The sequence below is a fragment of the Hemiscyllium ocellatum genome, chromosome 2, assembly GCF_020745735.1.
Source record: "Hemiscyllium ocellatum isolate sHemOce1 chromosome 2, sHemOce1.pat.X.cur, whole genome shotgun sequence".
In the NCBI taxonomy this organism is placed as follows: Eukaryota; Metazoa; Chordata; class Chondrichthyes; order Orectolobiformes; family Hemiscylliidae; genus Hemiscyllium; species Hemiscyllium ocellatum.
Window position 1 is genome coordinate 35,556,102 of NC_083402.1, and position 18,729 is coordinate 35,574,830.

An 18,729-nucleotide genomic window follows, 5' to 3' on the forward strand; every position below is an offset into this window, starting at 1 on the left:
GATGACAGATGGGTCCTTCTAATAATCAGTGATTAGTTTCATGGGAATTATAATTGAAACTGGCTTATCATTCTTTGGGTTTTGTGCTGCACTGAAAGCTGACTAAAGGTCTTAAATTTTGTCAACAATTCTTACCTCACACACAATATTATTTAGCAAGTGCTGTTCAGTTGTTGTATCACATCTCATGTTGGACAGTGTTTTGATTTTTGCTAGCACCAACTGTTGTAAACAGCATTTGATATGATCTGCCAGTTATTTGGACGCACAGCTTAAGTAACTAGCATAACATCAGTGTGGATGTTCATCATTACTTATTTGTAAGATGGATTAAAAAGTCTTTTTGGCTTGGGGACAGAATGCTGTTAGCATCACTGATATTGCTACAGCTTAGTGGCAGCATGGTATAGCTGGCTTCACCTGTTACTGGAACCCTTGAAATAGCTTACCCTTTTTACTGATTTGTGTGCGGTGCTGTGAGAAATAGTACAAGATTTTACAAATCAAACTAAGTTGCTCTTCCTTTTTAATGAAAGAACATTTAGACAATCCCTATAGAAAAAAGTAGCAACCTTTGTTTTTGTTCACATGTTTCTCAGGTACTGAATCACTCAACTACCAATAATTCTTCATATATTTACTCAGCCTATTGGATACGTTTGCTCTGTGCAAGAGTCCAGGTTCCATGGGTGCCTTTCACTGTATCAATTTCAAGATAGATTTTGCCAGTCCCCACATTTTAGTGAACCATGGGGTGATGACAGCAAAAAGAGTTGTCACGAAACCAGGAAATCGCATCAGTAAAACTCCAATCAGTAATTGCATCAGTAAAACTCCAAATTTGAGTCAAATGGAGCTTCATGATTTACATGGTGGTACTTGACCTTGCAGTTAACAGGAGTGAAACTAATTGGAGAATTATAGAGTATTAGTGTTTTATGAAAATTGAGTCTCTGTCTTTTCGACTGATTACAAACTTATTACGAGCATTTTAGAAGAAAAAAAAATTAAAATTTGAGCGTTTCCTAATGAGTCTCTGATATTATGCATTTGCTAATCACCACCTTTGCTGACGGCAGCCAGATCATAATTTGGGCAGATTACATATTTAAGAGTATCCATTTCTTGTTGGGAAATAACCTCCTAATCTTTTAAACTTTAAATCTGTCTGAGGTTTTCTGTTTTAGGCACCCAGTGTTTGTACCATGCAATTGCAAGTTGTTTAAGCACCTGATCCAGTAAAACCCCTTCCCAAGTTCAATAGTCTGGAGTATTCTGTGTGAAAGTTGATCTTATCTCCGGCATTGCTCAACGGGATTTGATATTCTGCTGGTGGGATGCGTTGGTGACTTTGATACAGTAAAAATTTAGAGTTATCTGACTTTGACACATTGTGATTTCATTGCAGACAAGTTAAGACAAATTGAAGGTTAAATTAATAAATTTTAGAGTTTAGATAGTTGTTCCAAAATGCTTCATTTCCAGTGTTCAAGGACATTATAGCTGTGTCTGATCTTGTCCTGCTTTGTCCTGATGTGAATTTCCAGTGTATGATCACCAGGGTAGCAATTGAGGACAGAAACCTTGGACAGCTTCTGTCTCTAATGTAGATTACTGATGTCAATTGCAATGCCTTGCTATCACCAGCTTAAGGGTCAGCCATCACAAACCAGGTTTTGAACTTGAATTAACTTTATCAGTATAATTATTTGTTGTCTGTACTAATTGAGACATAAATAAAATTGATTCATCTTACAGCTTCCTTGAATTAAATTTAAATTAGCTGATGGACTAATTATCTTTCACTAATTTACCTAAGTTATAACAATATGTTTTGCCACATTTTTGATAAACTTTTGTAATTTGAATTGGTACACCGTCTTCAGAGTCCAACTTATTTAAAAAGTGTTTTATTTTCCAGTGACCAATACAATAGTCATTCAACAAGATTTCAAGTTTTAAGGCCTCCATTATAATATGTATACTAAAAGTAAATTTTCTAAAAACTTTCATAGCTTACACTCCAAAATACAGAATGAAAAGTCAAGCAAAACTTTTCGATTATGATGAAAGGTGCACTTATCAGAACAAATGCAATAGCATTTCAAAAGTTCAAAATTTATACTATAGGAGAAAAACTGCAGTTTGCTTAATATTGTGTAAATACTCAAATGGACCAAAGGCTGACATTTTCAGACCTGAGTAGTGTTTGTCTACTCCATTACCCTGAATTGGCAAGTAGCTTAAAAATTTAAGCAGATCATGTATTGTGTTTCACATGCTCACTGCGCAATAATTTTGAACCGGTATTTTCCACTAACAGGGTACTGCCATCAATTCAAAAGTATGTTCTGCTTTCAACACTTGAACAGGACTTGGGTAAATTTCAGTGCTCCTGCGATATTAGGTGTCTCGGCTATACTTCAGCAAACTGCTGATTGATTCAATGTTTGTAGTAAGCAGAATGTAGAATCTATAACTATAGTCTACGTTGTAAGCCTCAAAATAAATATCTACTGTTAGGTGTAAATTCTAACTGAGCAGCACATGCTGAACAACCCTGAGTGCAACACACTGACAAAGAAGTTAATATAGTCAAGTTAACAATGCATTTCACTCATTCAAAACAACATACCGTTACTACTGTCTACAAGCAGCATGAATAAGTTCAAACTATTTTGAACATTCAGTAACGCACTATCAACATTCTGGAGGTTCACATTGACTAGAACTGCCACTAGTTAGATAAATACTGCACTAGTTAGATAAATACTGCAGCTATAAGAGTTGGTCAGAGGCAATGAATTCTGCAATAAATAACTCTCCTTAAGACTCGGCCAAAGCCTGTCCACTATCTACAAGGCATAAGTCAAGAGTGTGATGTCATACTTTTCATTTGCTCAGATGAGTGTAGCTCCAACAACACTCGAAGCTTGACACCATTTTGGACTAATTAGCCATCTTGCATCCCATCCACCAATATTAATTTCTTCTGCCACTGATGTACAGTGGCATCAGTGTACCATCTACAAGTGTACCATCTAGCAAACCACAGCTGCTTCTACAGTGTGTTCTTCTGTCAGTTTTGGGCTCACTTTGTCTTGCTGTCATGACACTACTTGCCTACTCCGACCTTTCTTCCTAATTTTCCCTCTTAAAGTTCGTCTGTATAGGATTGTGAATCCCATGACCATTATCTGGGTAAAAATCTTCATTAGCTATCCTCCAGACCTAACGCTCCCTACTGCGGTATATTGGAACCCATCAGACAGCAATGATGTTCCACATAGCTTGAGAAAATTGGAGAGTAATAGCCTATTGCTGTCAGTATAACTAATCTTACAATTGCTTTTAACAATCGAGCCATGCAGAGCAGAATCCAGAGCATGATTTTCATTCCTCCATTTTAGCCTTGTGTTTGGCTGATGATATTACAGGCCAAGTCATATCGAGAATTAAATCTGGCCTGATCGGTTTTTTTAAACTATAGCTAACAGCGTGGTCATTCACTGAAAGATAGTCGCATGAGTTTGCACAATTTCTTTAGAAACAGAAGTTCATTTCATGAAAGACAAATCAAGTTGTCCAGAAATAGAACACAATTTAGAAAAGTCTTAATCACCCAGCAAAGTTTCAACCTAATGCCCTACACCGCTTCCCAGCTATTCAAATGTGGAAAAACTAGACCTCTGTACCAAATCTTTAGCATATCTTTAATTGTTTCTATCCTTTGAGCTGTGAATTCTTCTCACTCAAACACTCTTAAAACTGACAGCGTAGTTTTTTTTTTAAGCTTCTAGTAATCTGTAAATTTCAAACCGAATACTGCTAGTCTACAAGTTGCACCAACTGCGCTTTTCTATAATGGTGGCTTATTTTCTTAACTGCTGTGGAAAATAAAACTCAGGAACACTTCTGACTCCAATCCGTTTCCCGGTAAAACACCCAACAACTTTCAATCTTGGGTCATTTTAAAATCAAAACCTCAGACCTTGGTTATTCTAAGTCTTCAGATTTTACTCTACTTGTCATAAACCACACCAACAAAAACTGTTTTCTACTCATGTTCTGGGGCTCCCTGCTCTGATACATAATTGATCAGGTCACTGTTTCAGAAGGATTCTGACTTAGTTTTGTTTTTGAAATTTAAAATCCATTTACAAAAGTAGCTCACACCCATATACCACATTTTAAAATCCAAACTCAATGATATTTAGAGCAAAATATATATTTTTCATCTGTCAGCACAAATTAATAACTTTAAGATCATTGTTCGAGACTCTTGCAGAACACATTGAGTTACATGTATTTAATTGAAGTAAAAGTGATGACCATTTCACTATTAAACTCCTAATGTAGGCTATGAATAACCTGAATGCACCTGTGGGAGACTGCAATATTCTACACTTAGTTTTTATTTTCTTGCCTATATGTTTAATTTTGAATTCTAAGAATTAAGTAGTTAAGCAATGCATCTGTGCTTTTTGGTTCATTTAGTGACATAAATTGTTCATTATGCCTTGTTTTATCATCCTATGCTAGGTACCATTGGAGTTGAAATTCCACCATGTATCTAGAATATAAAAAATGAGTAGTATCTGAAATGGTGACTATAAAGCTGTTAGACGATTGTTTGAAAACCACCTCATTCGCAGATGAGGAAAATATTCTGCTGTCCTTGCCTGCTCTAAATGTGATTCTAGACCTGTAAAATATGGTTTCTTTAAACAGTGTCTAAAATTATTTAGGAAGCCACACTCTTGCATCAAGCCTGCTGCATTAAATCATTTGGTAAAAAAATGAGGTCTGCAGATGCTGATCACAGTTGAAAATGTGTTGCTGGTTAAAGCACAGCAGGTCAGGCAGCATCCAAGGAATAGGAAATTCGACGTTTCGGGCATAAGCCCTTCATCAGGAATGAGGAGAGGGTGCCAGGCAGGCTAAGATAAAAGGTAGGGAGGAGGGACTTGGGGGAGGGGCGATGGATTCGCAGTAGGTTAAAATCTTCGGGTAAAAAAATGAGGTCTGCAGATGCTGGAGATCACAGTTGAAAATGTGTTGCTGGTTAAAGCACAGCAGGTCAGGCAGCATCCAATTTTCAACTGTGATCTCCAGCATCTGCAGACCTCGTTTTTTTTTACCCGAAGATTTTAACCTACTGCGAATCCATCGCCCCTCCTCCCTACCTTTTATCTTAGCCTGCCTGGCACCCTCTCCTCATTCCTGATGAAGGGCTTATGCCCGAAACGTCGAATTTCCTATTCCTTGGATGCTGCCTGACCTGCTGAGCATTAAATCATTTGGCCTACCTGACCATATCTTGCGAATATATGGGTGAGGTTCACCCATTTCAACAAATCCAGTAAAGTCCTGTTCAGATACGTGGAGATCTATACCACAATTTGGAGAGCTCTCCATCAAGTTAGTTGAGCGACAGCCCAATATTTTCATCTCGCATGCCAGATTTGGTGGTCATTATTTGTGGATATTCCCTGTTTCACCACAAGTGCTAACACAAGGGTATACATTCAGGAAAGAATGGTCCTGGATGCAATTAATGTTGACTTTAGATCTCATGAAGCCCATTGCATTAGATGAAGCAGGAAATAGTGGCCTCCTGCCTTGCCTCTGAGAAGTTCAGATTCCCCTCTGTTGAATATCATCTGGAAAAATGTATTGAAGTTAAGAGTAGAAATGCAGTCTTTGGGGAATCTCAATGTCCATCCCAAAGCATAACTGGGTACACCACTTGCAACTGCTGGTCAAGTCCAGAAGACAGTATCAGAATACTTTTGCAGCAATATATCACCAGTCTATCTGTCATGATGCATCCATCTATATTGGATAGGTAGGACAGATCACCACAGTACCACTTTGCTGAGGACACTTTTCATCCTGTTTTATAGCACTAACACCACATTAAGTGGGATTCGGAGGATATCCAGCGGCTGAAAACTGATTATCTATAAGGTGCTTAAAGCCATAAGCAGCAGTAGAAGTGTATTTAATCGCAATTGTCAACGTCATGGCCCAGTATGTTGTTAAGTATAGCATTATTATCAGTACAGTTCAAGTATATAACAGGAGAATAGACATTTCGGGCATAAGCCCTTCAGGAGTGAGGAGGGTGTGCCAAGCATAAAAGGTAGGGAGGAGGGGCATTGGGAATGTGATAGGTGGAAGGAGGTTAAGGTGAGGGTGATAGGCCAGAGAGGGGGTGGGGGCGAAGAGGTCGGGAAGAAGATTGCCGGTCAAGAAGGCGGTGCTGAGTCCAAGGGTTGGGATTGAGATAAGGTGGGGGGAGGGGAAATGAGAAAGCTGGAGAAATCTGCATTCATCCCTTGTAATTGGAGGGTTTCTAGGCAGAAGATGAGGTGCTCTTCCTCCAGGCCTTGTGTTGCCATGGTCTAGTGATGGAGGAGGCCAAGGACCTACATGTCCTTGGTAGAGTGGGAGGGGGAGTTGGTGCGAGTGCCCCAGAGGTGTTCTCTGAAACGTTCCGCAAGTAGGCGGCCTGTCTTCCCCAATGTAGAGGAGGCCACATTGGGTGCAGCGGATGCAGTAAATGTGTGTGGAGGTGCGGGTGAATTTGTGGCGGATATGGAAGGATCCCTTGGAGGGAAGTGAGGGGGGAGGTGTGGGAGCAAGTTTCACATTTCTTGCTGTTGCAGGGGAAGGTGCTGGGAGTGGAGGTTGGGTTGATGAGGGTGGCGGTTGGGTTGGTGGGGGGTGTGGACCTGACGAGGGAGTTGCGGAGGGAGTGGTCTTTCTGGAACGCTGATAGGGGAGGGAAGGGAAATATATCCTTGGAGGTGGCGGAAATGACCAAGGATGATACAATGTATCTGGAGGTTGGTGGGGTGGGAGGTGAGGACCAGTGGGGTCCTGTCCTGGTGGTAATTGGAGGGGTGGGGTTCAAGGGCGGAGGAGTGGGAAGTGGAGATGCGGTGGAGAGCATCGTCAACCATATCTGAGGGGAAATTGCGGTCTTTGAAGAAGGAGGCCATCTGGGTTGTTCGGTATTGGAATTGGTCTTCCTGGGACCAGATGTGGCGGAGGCGAACGAATTGGGAGTATGGGATGACGTTTTTACAGGGGGACAGGGTGGGAGGAGGTGTAATCTAGGTAGCTGTGGGAATCGGTCGGTTTATAGTAAATGTCTATGTTGAGTTGGTCGCCTGCGATAGAAATGGAGAGGGGAGGGAGGAGTCTGAGACGGTCCAGGTAAATTTGAGGTTGGGATGGAAGATGTTAGTAAAGTGGATGAACTGTTCATAGTAATTCTTTTTCTGATATACATTGAAAGGTGGATCTTTGTTAAAACATTGATACCAATGTTTAGGCCATGCAAAATCCACCCACTTGCAAGGAAATAAAGTAAAAGAGATGATGGTAGATTTCTCTAGCTTTCTCATTTCCCATCCCCCGCCTTATCTCAGTCCCAACTCTCAGACTCTGCACCGCCTTCTTGACCAGTTGGAGATAATGAACTTGATTTCAAGAAAGAGCTGGCACGCACGTCCAGAAAAGGCTATCTGCCCCAGAATTATTTGGGTTGAGATGCTGAAGGCCTTGTACAGATACAACTATCCGTGCAAAAAGGAAATCCTCAAGATATGAACTGTTTACGAAACACCAACCCCATCTGGCGACTGCCTGTGGAATACAGGCAGGTGACATGTATTTATCGGTTACCAGACCACCAATGCACTAGTTAGCTTCTACAGGAATGCTTAGCTCTAAAATTCTCTACAATCCTGATCCAAACCCAGACAACAGGTGAAGCGAGTAGTTGACCTTGACATTAAGGCAGCCTGTGGTTCTGTGATAGCAAGGACCTCTAGGAATGTTCAGTAAATGAGAATTTGGAACTCTACCAAAAATAAAGATAGTTGTGGTTGTTGGCCAATCACTTCAGCCCTCAGATGTCACAGCAGATGTTCCTTAGAGTAGTATCTCAGACCCAACCGTCTTCAATTGTTTTATCAATGTTCCTTTTGCCAGTGTTATATTCCAGAATGTCAAATGCTGTAGGATAGAACTAGAGTCTAATCTTATTTTAGTTCTCATTTGCAAAAATGTATCACAAACCCAAAGTAATGTTTATGCCACTAATGCTGGATAACAATGGTCTCCAACAAGAAGATCTCTCTTTTCTTAATATGAAACAGCATTATCATTGCTGAACCCCACTGTCAATCTCCTGGGGTTACCATTGAGCTGAAACTTAACTGCTCCACCCAATCGGATACAAAAACATGCCAGCAACTGAATGACTGACTACCTGATTCCCCAGAGCCCCTCAGCGATCTCTCTAAGGTACAGTTCAGGATTGTAATTTAACACTTTCCACTTGCCTGGGTATTATTTCAACAATGCCATTCTAGAAACTTGACCTTCCAGGTGAAGCCAGATTAGTAAGTAAATGCTGGCGGTAAATGCTGGCCTTGCTCGTGGTGTTCACTTCACTTTAAATGAATGAACTAGCAAGCTGGCAATATTGAACATTGTGTTTTATGGAAAGTTGTCATTCTTCCCTTTTATTTTCAAGCAGTGGTTTATTTACTCAATTAGGTACTTGTAGCTTTTTTTTTGGCATTTATCAAGCCAATTCTGTTTATTCCCTTCTGTTTGCATTTGGCACATCCCCTCCCCCAACCTAATCGCTTGCTGGCAATAACAAGGCTAACTCTAATACTCTTGCAGTTAGCTGTATTGTGGAAATTGGTCTTGGCACCTTCTATCTGCTAACTTATCTATCAAGGAATCAATGATCACTTCAAACATCTGAATACCAAAGGAAACCATGACTTTTCCAAGTCAGATGTTTAATTTATAACTGGTTCTATTTGGTGTGTGGAATTTGTTAGTCATTTAAACAATTCACAAACATAAATTGTTCCTTGTGTAGTCAATAAATCTAGCTATTTCAAAGCATATCATAATATGTGTAGATATTTTTCACTTTCACCTATTGGATACAATTAACATGGGAGCATTTTTTCAATGTTGTCAGTGTTTCAGTGAATAGCTGGTATGGGGAAGATTATTTTACAAAAGAATCTCGAGTTTTGAAACCGGTCAATAATCAGTTCATGAGCCAATGGTGGGAGAGCCCCTTCCACCCCAGGAAAAGATTCTGGGGTTGAGTTCTAACTTATCAGGTATTTATACATTATAAATACTGTATCATTTGAATTCTGAAATGGTTTGTTTTAGACATATTCCAAAAGATGTCTGTTGCCCTGGTCTCTCCACTTCCCATCTTCCCAGCTGCCAACCTATGTCTTTGAAGCCTGGGCTTTGTTCCCACCCTTGGCAAAACCCCATTCCTTTGTCTTTGTCAGCATAGTTGACATTTCATTTCCGTATAACCCCTCTTGGTTAATACTGCTTCACCCATGTTGCATTTTCACAGAGACTGTTTATCTGCCACATCAGCACCTGAGCATGCTTGTGCAGTTCCAAAAAATGTCTTTTTAATCTGACTACTTTCTTGAATAAAAATAATTGAAAAACAAGTCTTAACTTCATAAGCAAAATTCATTTTAACAAAAATATTCTACCACATTGCAATCCCAGGTGGAATTTCATCTAGATTTAGAGTTTCACTCAGGTCATAGCCAAATTTCCCATAAAATTGTGTTCTGATCAAAGTTTTTAGCGAACAATTTATTCACTTTTTTTTGATTTGTTTCAGCATTGCTGAATGGCATGTGAATTTCAAATAGATTATTCTTTAATGTTGTGCCATTTGAGAATATTGCTTCTAGTTTATCAGATTAATTTAAAAGCTATATTCAAATGCAAGGACTTTATTTTGCACATTAAAATAACTAACAATTAACAGAAAAGTATTCTTTTCACTTCTCTATCTATCAAGTACCTTATTATCTCTGAAGCTGAGAAAATATTCAGGAAAGCAACCAATGCTGGAACATACGCCCACAATTTGCAGCCTTAACTCTGCTTTCTCTCCATAGATGCTGCCAGACTTGCTGAGTTTCTCCAGCAATTTTGTTTTTATTTCGATGCTACTACTTTCTCAGTTGCTGTGCAGATACTTGCAAATGTTTCTTGCCCTTCTCCAAACTTCGCTAAATTTGGAGCAACCACTTACCCTTATTCTGCTTTGTTTTTTGACTTTTTTGTTATGGGTAGGAGAGAAACAGACTGAACTCTCCCTTTCTTCCTGTAATCAGAGTGGCTGAATTCTGATGATGTGCATGTTTCCCCAAACCTCTTTTTTTTTTGCTCTATGACAAAGTAATCAGCTTTTCTGTTTTTTTTAAACCAACTCTGTTATTTAATCACATCTCATCCAGGAAAGCTTGTTGCTATCATATAAACACTATACATAAAAGATTGATACAGTAAGAGAAAGGAGTTTCACATTTCTAAACATTGAAACCAAACATCATAGTTAACAGCATATGGGTGTTGGAGTCCAATGCAAGGAGTCCTTTCATTTAGGAGTTCAGGTCCAGGTAGCTGAAGACAAATTTACAAAATTCTTCAAAATAACAGACGGATAGTCAGCTGAGAAGGCAATTTTATTGATACATGTAGCCAGTTGACCAATTGAGGTGAATTGAATCTTTTAGCAATTGGTTTTGAGGGCGCTTTAAAAGTATGATTTGGTGAAAGACTAGACACCGTAGCTCTAATTTTACTACTTACAGACTGCCCAAAAGCATGCAAGCCTTTGTAATGAAAAGCTTTGAAAATTCAGAGTTTGGACCATGCACAGTAGTGTGGCTGTTTTAATGATGTCGTCTTCAGTTCCAACATCAAACATAAAATATAGTTGGTTTAAGTATCTCCTTGGACATAGTTTTGATAGGTCTGTTTTGTCTTCATCTGTTCTCAAAAACAGGAAATCTTGTCTTGGCATTTTTGTAGTTGGCCATGACAGTGACAGTTGTGAATTTACACGTGGGAGCTGTGTACAGGCATGTCCCTTGTAGTTCAGTTCTAGATACTTCCAGAAGTTAACAAACATAATGCTGGAAAAGTCAGGTGATCTTTAACAGCTATTTTAAAATTCTACAATGTGCATTTTCTTTTTGAAAAGCACATTTATGTTTGAGCTTTTGTAACTTATTTTCTCAGCTGTTACAACCATTACATTGGCATCAAAACTTTTTTTCCCCTGCACCCATGGTTTTCTAATTGCAGTTGAAAAGTTGCTGAAGTGTTTTTCCTGCTATGAAACCAACCCCGCGGTCTCCAAGTTGCTCTGCAAGTTCTTCAGTGTATTTAAACTTTCTGGTGATTTCTTCTCTTCTGATATTTCATGTACTGAGGAAAATTTAATTTCCATTATTTTCCATGGGTATTGCTTTGTTCGTTTCACTTGTCGGTTCTGCTAAAGGAAGATATCATTGTGCAGTCATTTATGTTCTGTGTTGAGTACTGATCTCAAATGTATCCCTGTTTACAATCACTGGAGAGTGCAAAAAGAAGTTAAAAATAGCAGACAGATACTATCAATATGAATGTGGGAGAAACTGAAGGATGAGAAAAGCTGTTTGGTCCATTGGATTTGTCCCTCTAGTACTTTAATGTACTCAGTCTAGCATTCAGCTGTATTGTGCAATTCCTTTGTCATGACCTTGCTTGGTGAATCATTTGAAACATCACCCTTTCACCCTGTTTTCCCAAAGTTCTGCTTATGTTCAATTGTTAACTATTGACATTATGTTCTCTTGTAGTTGTCTGATTTATATTCTAGTTATGGTATGAATTTTCAGATGTCACTTATGCCACATAATACAATATGTAACTTGGATCATTCTTGAACTGTCTTTCCTGTAAAGTGTAAATTTCAATATCATGCATATCTCAAATGTTTTTACATATTTGTGTAAATGCTATTTTGGGCTCTCACTGGCAATGACAACAACTTTGGTGTTTTGCTCATCTGCCTATTATCTTTGTAAAAGCAAATTATTGCAGATGCTGGAATCTGAAACTAAAAAATGAGAAAATGCTGGAAAATCTCCAAGTCTGGCAGCATCTGTAAGGAGATAGAGCTGACGTTGTCAAAGCTCTTTTCTCTCCTTACAGATGCTGCCAGACTTGCTGAGTTTTTCCAGCATTTTCTCTCTTTTGCTTATCATCTTTGTTAAATTGGTGCCTTTGGCAAAGATCTTTTCTGGTATTCAAATAGACTGTATCTTCAGTTAGTAGCCACACTGCAGAATGAACCTTGCTGACCTAATGGAGGTAATTAGGGAGAAGTGTTGTCAATTTTCTTCTTTTAAAATGGTGAGTGGTAACCTTCTAAAATTTATTTTCTTTCTAAATATAGTAGCAGAAGTAATTGAACTATTTGCAAACACCAATCTGATGTTGGACAATCAGAGGCAGGAGCAGTGGTGTAGTAGGAGTAAACCGGGTAGACACCCTTCAGTTCAGTTGTCAGTACTGTATATATTCGTTTTACAAAGTAACTTTAAGTTCCTTTTGGTATCAGTATTGTTGGACTCAGTCGGTTTTAGTAGAAGGCATTAAAAGTTGAGAAGTGTTTGACATGCATTTGAAATTTGCACTGGCCATCCCTGCACTTTTTAATCTGTTATTTGGTTGCTGCTGATCATCTGTTGGTTGAAGAAGTTCTGAAGCTAAAGCAGCGAAATAAACTCAAGTCCTTAATTATGAGATTCTTGTGTTTTTTTTTCCTTGAACCCTGACAGACCAGACAAAGCCATTTAGCAGTGTTAGTGTTATTTTTGTATTAACGGGATTTGACAGTGGAAGCCCAAACTAACCTGACATTTGAAAGTAGTTTAATGTAGCCTATTTTCTTTAGTTTGAACTGTGTGACAGTGTAATTTTCATCTGTCTTTGTAAACTGTTATGTTAACAGGCACAGTGTTGAAATATCAGTTACTATGCAGATCACTGAGGCTGTTGAAGTGTACCAACATTTTTAGCTGGAGGAATGAGATCAGTCATTGCAATTACTGTGTATAAAATGAACCAAATGCTGAAGGGAGGATATAGTGATTGTTGCAGTTGTTTCTTCATTTTTATTATAGTTTCCTATCCTCCTCTATCTCTGATAATACACTACATTCCCTAAATGAAAACACTTGCTCCTAGTCATCTGACATTGTGAATTTATTGTCTAGCCCTGTATCCAATCATTTTGGCCTGCAGACTTGCAAAATACTGACTTTACCATTAACACTTTCTATAATAGAAATAACTGTTACCAAATTGTAGGTGTGTAATGTATTGACAAAAAAAAATGTTAAGCACTTAATTATTTGTTAATGGACAGTTTCTCAGACTTCACTTAGCTTTTACTAAGTCCTATGATTAGTTTTGAGATTGTAGGAGTAGGCCATTCAATTTCTCAAGCTTGCTGTACTATTCTACTAGTTCATGGCCGATCTTCGACCTCCATGCCATTTTTCTGCACGATTCCCAAATTCCTTAATATCTTAACACCTTATCAATCTAAGGATCTTTGATTTGAAAATTGAGTTTCCAAATCCCTCTGGGCTAGAGAAATCCAAAGTTTTAGCATTCTGAGTGCAAATATTTTTCAACTAAGTTGTAAGTGGCTGCCTCCTTGTTCTGAGAATCTGTCAATGGTTCTAGATATTCCACCCTCCAAGAAAAGCCAGGAGAAATGTAATTCCTGCATTCTTCAATAAGATCACCTGTCTGGACTATTTCTAATGTGCGGAGTATGCAGGCCCAGTCTCCTCAATCTCTCCACATAGGACGATTCTGCTATCCCAGGAATCCGTGTGGTGAATCTGCATTGAGCTTCCTTTGGGACAAGTGTATCATTCCTTAGACCCATGACCATTTATCAGGACATTTTCCTACACCCAACTGTCGTCTTCATCTTCAATTATCTTCTCTACATCATAAGGTCCGAAGTGGAACTATTTGCACATGATTTAGCACCATTTGTCTCCACAAACACTGAAGTCCATGTCCAGTTGCTACAAGATCTGCACAATATCCAGGTGTGGGCTGACAAGTGGCACATAACATTTGCAAGATACAGATGCAGGTGATGACCATCTCCACCAAGAGAATCTACCCATTGTCCCTTGACATGCTATGATATTATGATCACTAATTCCCCACTATCATCATCTTGGCGTGGCAGTTGAGCAGAAACACACTCCTGGAGTAGCTGTAGAAGTTCTGTGGCTACATGAGCATGCCAGAGTAGGAATTCTGAAGTACGTAACTAGTCTCCCAACTCCCCCATGCCTGACCAACAACTATGAAGCACAAGTCAGGAGTGTCATGGACTACTCACCATTTGTCTGGATGAACGCAGCTCCAATAATGTTCCAGAAGCTTGATACCATCCAGAGCAAAACAATCTGCTTTATTGTCGTCATATCCACAAACGTTCAATCTCTCCATAACTTATGAGCAACAGTATTGTGTGTCATCCGTCAGATGAATTGGAGAAGTTCAAGTCTCCTTAGCTAGCGCTATTTCTACCAGTTTGTGCATTTGGATAAAGTAGGAACCAAATTAGTCTACTATTTGTTTCAGTGCAGTGGACGTGGCCAAAAGGACCAGGTGAAACAGTATAAGTTAAGAGTGAAAGACTCCTGAAAATGCAAACATTCTTGCTGTGCAGTAGTAATGTTCTTCTCCATGAGCCAGAGGCCTGGGTTCAAGTCCCACTGCATATGAGATGGCTATAATTTATCTCAATGCTTTGATTAGAAAATATCCATGTTTCCATCAAATAAGCCAATATCAGTCTTTTAATGGTTGAACATGACTCTATGCCAATTAGAGTTTTAAAAAAGCACACTGCCCATCCATGTACTTAAACCATAGCGTGTGAAGACTAAGTGAATCATGTAGTGTGGTGGTGATATTTAGAAACAAATTGCCACTTAGCAGTTGTCATATCTACCTTTCCAATATGGTTGCTCTCATCTAGATTACAAGCAAATTTACCTCTGTTTGTAACCTATCTCAGAACCTCATCTTAAACATTTTTATTCAATCTATCTAGAATAAGGGACCAAAATGAATTGATTTGTATATTGTTTCAATTGAGAATTAATCTTGCACTAATATGATTATTGATTTAAGACCTATGATGTATCTTACAATATCAGTGAAGTAATATAGAATAAACTGAAAATGGCAGTTGCAAACACATCTTAAGTTTGCAAGCAAACTGAAGTGCTGGCTCTGAGTGTGCGTATGCATGTCTGTCTTTGTGTAATGTTAGTTAACATCTGCTTATTCAGTCAGATATGCTAAGTCATAGTTCATGAGCATTGATTTGATAGTAACTGTTCACTGTTGTGAAAAAATCCCAGCGAGTTTGTGCAGATGTTTCATTGTGATAGATCTATTATCCAGCTATTACAAGATAAATGACTGATCTTTCCAGTTTTCCATGCCTGCAGAAAATTGAAATAAGAAGGGAATATCATTTGGGCTGTATGATTAGGGCAGGTGGGATGGCCATTAATTTAAGAGAAAGGAACGCTGGCAGCAAGGGCTGACTTGTACTCTATTATCAATCACATCTTGCCACTCTTCTCGTGATGACCTAGCACACTCAGGTTTGCGAAACGCTAATTAGAATTCATGACAAAATAGATGCAAGGAAACGTTTTGTACCCTTCATAATTTTATAGGAAATTTATTGTTATTAGAGGAACCATTTGCTTCGTGTGATTTTTCCATTACCAGCTTGTCAACCAGCATAGATAATCTGGAGAAAATATGAACTCCATAGATTGGGTGTCACTTTTGTTGATGGTGCATGTAGTTTACCTAGGAACCCAGCTAATGGCTGAAGTTCTTAGCAACAGCACAGAAAATCAGCAGCCTCCAGTGGGAGAAAAATGAACTGTGTTTATTGGGTTAATGTAAAAAAGATATAAATGAAAAATTGCAATTTCAATTTAATAAGCATACTGCTGATTTTGTTGGGAGTGAATTTTCTTGCTTCTAAAAACAGTTGTGTTCTCAGTAAGATTGAAATTAAAATTCTTTTTATCTTTGTATCCATGTGGTGCTTGTGGTTTTGCTGGTGTGAATGATTGCTGTCTGAGGAAAAGCTGACAGGTTAAAATTGCACTATATTGGAATCTTTTTTAAAGAAACAGTTACTCCTTTTGGTAGACTATTGTTAAACGTCAATTTCAGCTAATTAACTGGTCTTTAAAATTCAGTGTTGATGAAGTAATGCTAAGTATTCAGTATTGTATGTGTATGTTTTGAATTTGCAGTAGTTTATCAGAATAGTGCTGTTTAGAGACTGAAGAATGCTATGCTTAATTTATGCAAGATATTGGGGAGACCACATTGAATAAACTGGCCTTGATTTCCTTATTTAAGAAAATATGTGAATATACACAAGATGGTTTAGAAGTGGTTTACTGGGAAGATACCTGGAATGAGTTGGTTATCTTAGGAAAGTTTGGGTGTAGAGTTTGTGTCAAGAGGTTGACAGGAGTGAGTTGTGACTTGATTGAAGCTTATAAGATTCTGAATATGCTCAACAGGATGAATGTGGAAAGGGTGTTTAATGTTGTATCCAAAACTAGGAGGCACTATTTGAAAAATAATGGTTCACCCTTTTTTAGGCAAAGTTGACAAATTCTGTCCCTAACAATTGTGCCTCTTTGGTACTTGTGCTTCAAAAGAGTGTGGTAGCTGGATCATTCAAAATTTTAAGGCAGAGGAATGCAGATTTATGTTTGGGCAAAGGAACCAAAAGTTATCTGAAATAAATAGCAGTGTGGAACTCAAAACACAAGCAGCTGTGATCTTACTAAATGGTGTTGCAGCTTGAGGAGCCCAATGGTCTACTTCTCCAAATTCATTTGTAAAACAGTGCTTCAATACTCCTAGTCTCCACCCCACTATACCCACACTAATGTTGTCTAAGTTTTATTCAGAAAAAAGGGATGTCATGTGGTATGGCTGGGGTTTGTAAATTATTTTCTTAATCCTTGAATGAGTTAAAATGTCATCTAAAGAGCTTTATTAAGTTCTGTTTCACATGTATCTCTTGCAAAATGTAAATTAATCAAATTACCAAGTATAGAAGCTGCTTTCTTACTACCAATTCAGTTACTTGTGTAGCTAAATTTGAAGGATTAGATGTAACTTTTTCCCCTATTTTCCATTGATTTTTTAATCTGTCTTGGCAGCCATAAATAAATGTGCCGAGGTCCACTCTCTAATTCAACCTCCACCAAGCTACACCCAGCAGAGATCTGGTCCATAACTTTGTCAGATAGTCAAAACTGTTAATTTTGCTGTTTTAGTTTTTAAAATTGGGTGCTAATTAGGTATTTATTTTTAAAAATTAGAATGAAAGAAACCCAGCTATTGAGAGAAACCCTGGCTAGAGTCACTTATTTTTCTTAATTTTCTCATCTGTTTAAGTGCAAGAATATGCCCTTGGAATAGCAAAACCAAGTTTGAAAATTGGTGGTATAGGGATTGAACTTGCCTGTCTCCTAGTTACCGTTTCTTTTTCAAATTCAGTAAGTAGTGCGCAAGAACCATTGGTGTTTAAATAGATCTGAATATGAAAATATAATATGGAGAATAAATTAAAAACGATTGTGACTAGAATAAGTATGCACTGTGATGGATTTAGGTGGGATTGAGCCTTTATTTTGCAGCGCTCAGTAGATTGTGTTTTTATTCCTTCAAATGTGCTGCTTCTAGCCAGGAATTACTGCCATCGTCTCTTGTTTCAGCTTGATAAATTTATTGTGGTTTGACTTCAGGGAAGGTTGTCATTTTGTCCTTTGTGCTTGTCAGACAGTGTATTTCTATTATGTTGCTCCAGTCATCAATTTCCAGATACAAAGCAATGTGGAATACGTATCCAACGTGATCTTGTAGTTTGAGGTTGTCTATTGAATTTGTTACAAGTCTAAGGTTTCTCCCTGTAGGCAATTTGTTACCACCTTCATACAATACTAATTTCCTACTTAGCCCAGTTAACATGTTGGCTTATAATCCAGTGTTTACCAATCTTTTGCTGCTACTGTCTTTAGTTTTGAGTTGAGTAATTCTTGCACCCGTTAAGATGACAGATCTGAGTTGAACTGAAATTTTTTCACGTTTCAGTCTTCTGGTATTGTGATGTTGCACCTGACTTATGTATTTTTTTACTTTAAAGCTTCCTGCACTGCTACAATAAAGTGCTCAGCAATGAAAGCAGAGCATAATCTTCAGAACTGGCATCATGTTTGTTTCACATTAGTTGTCTTTGTGACTTGTCTTAATAGTTTAACTAGCCTCCCAAATTTAGGGACATACATTCAGTAGTGATGACAGCCTGCTCAACCTTTTTCGATTTGTGGAAAAAAAATTGGGTTTTGCACTTTAATTGACACATGGACTGTGAGTCTATGAAAATGAGATGAGTCAGGTTAGCTTTGTGTACTGTTGGTGATGAGTGAGAGAGCATAAATAAAACTTGTCTTTTATCTTTTTTTTTATTGTGTTGGCTCCTTACTGTGGCCTTTCCATGATATCATTGTGCCCCTCTAGCGCCCCGAATTGGTGGTTCTGTTGTGAATTTGGCTGCAGGCGCAACACATCTTGGAAGGCACTTTAAATGAGGTCTTATAGAATCAAGTATAGAAATCGCATGCAATTTTTATATTTTTTATTTTCTATTCGGTTTACACTAACTTGCTTCTAAAGCTCACTAATGTTCTGCTCAGCTCCAGTCGTGGGATTAACTTT

The 18,729-nt window shown here is 38.3% G+C and overlaps 1 protein-coding gene across 2 annotated transcripts in view; it reads left to right on the forward strand.

Moving 5' to 3' along the window:
* Positions 1 to 18,729, forward strand: part of ap3b1a (adaptor related protein complex 3 subunit beta 1a) — a 309,270-nt gene that overhangs the window by 69,498 nt on the left and 221,043 nt on the right. The gene's annotated exons all lie outside the window — the stretch shown is intronic.